The 7,086-nt window shown below is 44.5% G+C and overlaps 1 non-coding gene across 1 annotated transcript; it reads left to right on the top strand.

Moving 5' to 3' along the window:
* Nucleotides 1–6,797: 6,797 nt before the first annotated feature.
* Nucleotides 6,798–6,869, top strand: TRNAE-CUC (transfer RNA glutamic acid (anticodon CUC)). Its single transcript has one exon. It is a non-coding gene; the product is annotated as a tRNA-Glu (tRNA).
* Nucleotides 6,870–7,086: the final 217 nt, after the last annotated feature.

The following is a 7,086-nucleotide window of genomic DNA, read 5'->3' as shown; positions in this document are numbered from 1 at the left end:
TTGTCCTGACATTGGGCGACCTTTTCCATTACAGATTGCCAGATTAAACGCTATTTCATAGCCTTCTATGTACGGTATACATGATAGCCATGTTTCTTGCATACAAACAATATCGGCTTTTCTCAAGTCCTCTGATGTTGCATTCAATAGGTGGTTAAACCCCCTCGTGTTCCAGGAGGTTATTACCAGTTTTCCCTTTTGGCGTTAGCTCATAGGTGATCCATTTAAGGATTTTGCTATCCATCTCCATGATTGGGACACTTCTTCATTGTTCAGTGTGTTTTTGCACCTTGTCCTTTTTGGATCCTGGGTATTCTCCACTGTTATTCTGATTTTTTTCTGCTTTATCTCCTCCAGCGAGTGCTGTGTGCCGCCACCTTCCTCGTCTTCTTCATTTATGTTTTCCTGTACTTCATTTGTTAAACTGTTCTCCTGTTGACTTTTCATTTGTGCTTCTTTTTCGGTTGTCAGCTGAGCACCTTTTTCGTTGTAGTTTTCACGGTCATTTCCTCCCAGTGCATTGTCTACCTCGTACACTTGGTAGCCTGCGTTCAGCAATTGTCTCTCACCCGTCATTATCCGTTCGACAACTTTTTTCTCAGCAATATGAAGTAATACAAATTTCTGGTTTGAGTCTGCTATAATTTCCACCCTGTCAATTTGTGGACTCTTTAAGGTTCTTAGCAGCGGGATCTTTTGGAATATCTGCAATATCGAGTATCTGTTTAATGCGGAGTCGCTCTGTTTGGAGTCAATTTTTTCCACTAATATTCTGTATCGTGTGGGGTTCTCATCTTTCTTCGATTTCCAGCTGTACTCGGCTACTTTGTCTGCTTTTTTTTGATTTTTCGGCGAAGGTACTGTGATTGGTTGTATCTCACTCTTCGTTTGGCGCTTCGTGTCTTTGAGTGTTGTATTAGGTGGTACCCCACGTGGTCTACTTGTCGCGTTAATTTTTTTTTGTTGTTGTGTGCTCCTTAGACGTTCATCCTCTAACGTGCAGAAATTATTGCCGTTTCCATCTTTGGGCTCTTTGTTCTTTAACGATGCGTCTGCTTTCTTTGGGGTCGCCGGCCATTAGAAGACTCTTTTTCCTGCTTGCCCTATCGCTCCCTCTTGTTCAGGTTCTATAGGGCTCTTGCATGTCAATATTGGTCCTCCTCTCCTTTTATCTTGCTGAGTTTTCGATTTGTACTCGGCAGTTGTCTCAATGGCGTTTTCTTCATCAACTTCTCCCTCAGTCTGTAAACTGTAAGTTGACATATCTAATAGATTTTCGTCGTTTTCGACTTCCTCCTCGATCGTCACTGGTGTTTTTGGTTTTCTTTCGTCTTTGGTTTTCCCTGTCTGTCTGGGCTTATCTTTAAGTAGTTCTTCTGTGGCCGTTGTTATTCCGGCCTCACTGAAGTCCAGGCTGCTTTTTTTGTTAGTCGTGCCTGTAGGCTCGGTATTGTTTACTGTAATGGTTAACGCTTTGATGTTTCGAAAGAAGTTTGCAGCGTTTCGTGGATTTTTGGACTTCTGCACTTGCTGATTTTTAGATTTCATTTTCTGGTTGCTCTGTTTTGAGACGACAGACTTACTTTTAAGGCTTAAACTAGAGCTCTTTTTTACATTTCTAGGCTCGAAAATGTCAAACCATTCCACATCGTTCTTCTTTTCAGCTGTGGCGTTGACTTTTTTGCTTGACGACGTCTGTCTCACTTCTTTTCCTTTCGAGTTCGTCCTTGAGTCATATGAGACTTCACTCTGACACCCTTCTTCCTCATTTTCAGTTTGTATAGTCTCAATTAGGTCCATTTCTTGGGGCCTCTTTTTGTTTAACGAAATTTTGAGGGAGTTTTCATTCATGTCTTTGCCCCCATCTTTGCTCTCTTTGGTGGGTTCCTTTTTCTTATTATTTTCCCCTATGTTACTTCTTTCACTTGCTCCATCCACGGAGTCCTTTGTATTTTTTGGTTTCTCTGGACTGTCTCTCATCACAATTGACGTTTCCAAGTCTGTCACAGAGCAAGTAATTTCGTTCATCCTTGTTCTTGTTGGCACAGATTTTAATTTTGATGTTTCCTCATTTGTCAGAGATACGACATCGCTATCTATTGTAATCGTAGCGTGTGTTCTCTCTGGGTTCGTTTGGAATTTTGCTGGGGGTCGGTTCTCGCTTGTGTCAGCTCTATGTTCACGATCTTTTTGTAGTAGAGTCAGGGCTTGTTTCGTCACTTCTGCCAGGAGTCTTTTGTCTTCGATTGTTGCTTTTAAGGACTCTTTTAGCGCTGTTAAAGATATGTCATTTCCTCTTCTAGTTTCCACGACTTGTGCCGTCATGTCCAACAAGTCTATTTCGAGCTTTACAATTTTCGAATTCAGCAAGGCGACCAATGTTGTTTGGTCGCGAAAGCTCTCATTTAAATTTTCGTAGAGTTTCAACAGCGGAGCCACCGCTATCGTCGTTGCAGACATTAAGACAGGGCTCAGCCTTCCAATTGTCGTCTCGACAAGTGTTGTGACTTCATTAGAGTTTTGCGGAACCCTCTGAGTTGTCTCAAACTGTTGTCTCTTCTTTTTTGGAAGGAGAGGCTCTACTTCATCTTCAGGCTCAGGTGAGGCCTGGCTCTGTGTTTGCTCCCTTACTCTCTTCGGTGTAGGTGTCGAACTCCGTCTCATGTTGCTTTTAAATCTTTTATGTCCGCCTTCGAGTTCAAGGTCAGAGCTTAGTTTTCTTCTGCATCTTTTTTGAGATGCTGCAATCTCGTCGTTTCTAGATTCGAAGGAGGGAGTATTCGCTTCTAGTGCCATCACGTTGTGTAGGCTCTTTCCCCTCGTTCTTTGCCACTCTGCTTGTGGAGTTGTCCTTCCGCATGAGAGTGTTTCTGAATTCCTTCGTCGTTTCGCTAAATTGGAATTCATTTCAACTAGGCCTCTCAAAACTTGGTCAGCAAGCTCTACTGAGTCCCTTCTACGAGGTGTCTCGGCAGCTCTATCCTTTGTAAGTCTTTCTTTCCATCTCGCATCGCGAGCCTGCATCTCTATGTGATCTCCTTCTGTCACAGCGATACTAATTTCCTCGCTTGACTCCGATGTTCTTTTTTTGTTGTTTCTTAGGGCATGATCTTTTTCCTTTTGAATTTGTGAATTTAAAACTTTGCGATCCTTGTTATGCATTGTGTCCACTCTTGTCCAAGCCAGTAGCTTTAGAGACGCACCAGTATGTGTTGGTTTAAACGGGGACTCGTGGGAACCATCCACGCAATCTAATGGGCACATACTTTGTCCTCTCGCACTCCCTGGAGGTGTCACATTTGTTAAATCAAGCATCTCTGCTGCTATCTCTTCTACTGGCACACACGTTGTTTCATTCATTTCTTTCTTCTGTTGTGGGTCATGTTTCGCTAGGTCCTCACTCCCCTTAGCTTTACCAGACTGGGCACTACTACTAGTTTGGACGTCCATGTGTATAGGGTTCGAGGTAGCCTTCATGGATTTTCCTCTCTCTGTCCTTGTTGTACATTTTTCACTCATGGACCTGATGCATGGAATTCCGTCATTGAATGTTGTCACGGCAGAGACGGAGTGTATCATAGCAGTACAGATCTTCAGTCTCTCCTCTACCCCCGTCATTCTCTCCTCTTCCAATTGTGTTTGCGACACGACTGTTTCAAGTCTTATCGTGTCAATAGTTTCTTCAGTTTGCGCTGGATCATTGGGGGGCGGAGGGGGGAATCTGTTCTTTTGTATCTTTCTCCCGTCTCTCGCTCCCATGTGACCACTCCCCTGGGCAGCCAGTGTCGCCATCCATGGAGTCATCGTCACCATCTTGATATTCTGGTTCACTTATCCCCTCACCGTCACCATCACAATCACTTGGAGTACTCGACTCCTCAATGGCTAAGTTAGGAACATTGCCCTCTCGGGTTAATGATAAGTCATATTTCCTCTCGTTTCTTGATCTCCACGAGTCGTCACGATGGTATGTAGAGAATGAGCTCATTACATGAAAAACGTCAGCTCCCACTCCTCGTTCTTCTCTCCCATCGGTAGCTGGGTTCCCATGCAAAGCTGTTAGGGTGGTGTGAACATCCTTCGTTAGTGCATTTAGCGTTACTCTCTCTCGTTTTGCATGTGCCCGCGTGTTCGGGGGGACCATGTCCCCTGTTCTCATCCTTGCGACTTCTGAGTCGCTCCTGCAGCACGAGGGGCACGCTACACGCACTTTGTGTCCTTTTTGTCGGGGCTCACTCGTAGAGAACGCAGGGCAGAGCAGAGCGGCTGGTAAGTGAAGAGGGGGACTGTGAGGGACTGTGAGGAGGGCTCGCGCACGCAGCTGCTCTTACCCGTTCTATTCGGCGATCGCGCCTTCTTCCTTCTACTGGCGAGTTTCCAAGTTTCTCTGGACCTCCACGGATCGCCAGGGAAAGCAGTCAGTCCACTCCAAAACTCTCGGCTCCAGGGTAAGGTCACAGCCACAGCGAGCAGCCAAACAGCCCAACAGCCAGGTAAATCACCAGATGATGCCCTTTGCGCGCTCGGGCTTAGCTCACTATCTTTCACAGAGAAGAAATATCCCAAACATGTCAGTCTTTGTCCTGCCCTGGGGCCGTCCAGCACCGAAATGCTAGGCAATTTTCCTCTCAACAAGAGTACCAACAGTAACCCCAGACACATGTTTCGGTCTGGTTGGACCGCATCAGTAGGGTGGAGCTGTGCCTTTATAAGAATAGTGAGCCAGGGGTCCACGTCTGGATTCCCCTAGTAACTTAGTTTTCATGATGGCAATATCCCACTTGCTACAGTGCTATTAACAGTGTGTATGTACTGCCCTATCTTTGCTAGTTTCAAAGATTGATGGATCAAATGCTTTAAATCAGGGATCAAAATAAGGATTTGATGACCATCAGCTAAAAGAAGCTCCTGGGTATCAGGCATGACCCAGTGAGCAGGAGCTACCTCTGAGAAACAGAGAAACTAGGAGCTAGCACATGGTAGTACATAACATGCCGTGCATCTAACATTCACATGAAATTCACAGTGTGGTGAACTAAAATAATGAAAAGTCAATACATGTTATTCAGCTTCTGAAGAGAAAGAAACACATCACTGCCTTGAAAGGAAACTAATATAATTCTGCTGTGTTTTTTAGGCCAGGCCACTGCAGCTGTGCGCTGGCCTATGTAGAGATGCGACTCCATGTTTTCAATGAATGGATCAGAGGGCTCGTACGTACTTCCGCTTGGCAGAATTCTCTCGCCGCATTACTCATGTTCTGCGTTGTTAGGTTATTAGTTTGAATGTCGCCATTATAATTAATCTGGTCAGGGATGAGTCTGCTTCAGTAGTCAAGACTAGATAAAGTTGCCATATCTCAATTATAACAAGACACAACTGTTCATCTCATTGGAGCTCCCCCACAAAGTGATGACAGAAAGATGGGTTTTCTTTGAAGTTTGTGAGATTAGCACAAAGCTGTGAGTTTACTCCCTGAAATGGTCTTAATGAGCACCGTGGGATTCGCCCCTCCCAGATAATTCAACATTCTACAAAGGTATAAGAATTGCAACGTTTTGGGGAGGGGCAAGTTCGTTTTTAGGATTTGTTTATGGTGACCTGCTCTGTTTAATGTCCGTTTTTCCTGCTTTGCTGTTGTACCATTAAAGATGTCTGCCAACCTTCCTGGTTTGGATTAGTTGAAGAAGGAATCGTTACCCTGGCAACAGAATAACTTTGTGTTCGTTATATTTGAGCCATTGAGCGTTCATTCTATCAATGTATCAGAAAGCTCCATTTAACATATTCACGGACATGCATGGTTGATGTCAGATATGTGCTTGTATGGCACCAGTTGGCCTTGTGAGTCAAGTAGCTGCTGGTGAAGTCAAGTTTACCAGGCTCTTCTAGGCTACACGCAGGAGATATATAGCTCCCAGCTCCTTACAATTTCAAACCGTGCCTTAAATTAATCACATCCACTGGTATTGCTCTAGACATCTTAACAGTGTCAGTCGTTCATAGGGAAAACATTCTTGCAAGTGCACACTTCCTTTTATGCTTTGCCTATTCCAATAAAGAGGCAAACCGCTTCATCTTTGTGGAAAATATGTCTGGCTGCAGCTTAGTTAAAATATCTACATAAAATGGAATCAGTCAACACAAAGCACCAGCACATTTCATGTGGCACTATAGCTCATTCCAAACCATAAGCCCTGAAGTTCCCCTTTACCTATTTACAGACTTCCAAAGGGAGCAGAGGACCAACTCCCTAAACTTGCCTGCGCATTCTCTTTGATCCATGTCAATGGGCTGAAGCGACTGGCTTGCCACAATTGCAAGATGTAGGCAGTGCAGTAGCATATACCATTAGATATTATTTCTGTGGATTGCTGCAAGGCTGCAATCTGTGCCCCTCTTACCCTTGCCATGTTAAGCCTTCGAAACGGGGAAGAGAGTACAATGCCCCTTTCCTTGACCACTCTTTATTTGGGCTTCACTTTTCTGCCTGATGGATTGTGAGAGCACAGTCCCCAAAAGGGTTTTTCACAACTTGCGACTCCACCCACCCCCCTCCGTCTTACCGCTTTTATTTACACTACAAAATGTCTGCGAGGGCAACCACGACGGACTCGTGAAGGCAAACTCGCGTGAGCTGTACAGTGTCTCCGCTCTGTAGACCAAATGAACGTGGTTGAAGCACAGCGCTGACTGTATCGGGCTGCAGGGATATATGACTACACAGGAACAGAAATATGGAATATGACGTTTGTAGGCATACATTTGGATGTTGAAATTCGCGTCCTTTGCAAGGTTCCCTGGTGGTCTAGTGGTTAGGATTCGGCGCTCTCACCGCCGCGGCCCGGGTTCGATTCCCGGTCAGGGAAGGAGCTCTTTTTATTTAGCAATTGTTAATACTAAAAAAAAAATCTTTAGGTGAATTATATAAATACTAATTTTAACGAGTTCATTTTTTTAAGTAAGCTTGATTATCTTTCTTTTCAGGCGAATAACGCATTTACCGTATCTACTATATCTAGCACTGCGCATGTGTACATAATATTTTACCTGCACATCGTTGAAAAGATAGCCAACTAGAAAGAC

The sequence above is a fragment of the Ambystoma mexicanum genome, chromosome 5p (genome assembly GCF_040938575.1).
Source record: "Ambystoma mexicanum isolate Mex_15411 chromosome 5p, UKY_AmexF1_1, whole genome shotgun sequence".
NCBI classification, from domain to species: domain Eukaryota; kingdom Metazoa; phylum Chordata; class Amphibia; order Caudata; family Ambystomatidae; genus Ambystoma; species Ambystoma mexicanum.
This window is presented reverse-complemented; position numbering and strand designations above follow the sequence as displayed.